Consider the following 669-nt stretch of genomic DNA (forward strand, 5'->3'; position numbering starts at 1 on the left):
CCCCCCTCCCCTCCCCTCCCCCGTCGGGGAGAAAAAGCCACAATTCGTCGGGAACGAAAAAATATATGTATTTTTTACATATTAGTAGACTCTAAAATCGATTAAATAAGCCTTTGCAACCCCTAAATTGTCGAAATTTTCGGGGGCCTCGCCCCAGGACCACTTTCGAAACCTATTAATCGAAGCTCAACCACGCCCACTTTGCTTTCGTCGGGGAAATCTGACACCTCATAGGGGGAACCGCCCCCTCCCCGTCGGGCAAATTGTGGCGCCACCCCTGACTATGACATGGCCCAGGCCGCCCAATATACATGCGTACAACCCATAGCTGAGCTATAGCCCTGGTTCGAGACGAACATGTGTCAATTTTTTTAGAGTATTTTTTTCAACATACTGAGCAGGCCGGTATGGTAAAACATGATTTTCAAAATATTATTTCTACTGTTACAGCAATGTTTATTACTAGTAGAAATATCATTTATTAAAGCAATTAGTCCGGCAGCTTAACAGATGGATGTGGACGTTCCGGACAAAAAAAAAATTTTTTACATGCTCCTTATGGTCATAGCATTCAATTTTTGGTAGGAACCACCTCACCCGAGGTCATTATGGCGGCCATCTTGGATTTCAAAATGGCCGCCTAATAAAACCTATGTTTATCTATATCTC

Source organism: Anneissia japonica, unplaced genomic scaffold (assembly GCF_011630105.1).
Source record: "Anneissia japonica isolate Jap-2015-1 unplaced genomic scaffold, ASM1163010v1 scaffold401_len1656234_cov178, whole genome shotgun sequence".
Classification (NCBI taxonomy): Eukaryota; Metazoa; Echinodermata; class Crinoidea; order Comatulida; family Comatulidae; genus Anneissia; species Anneissia japonica.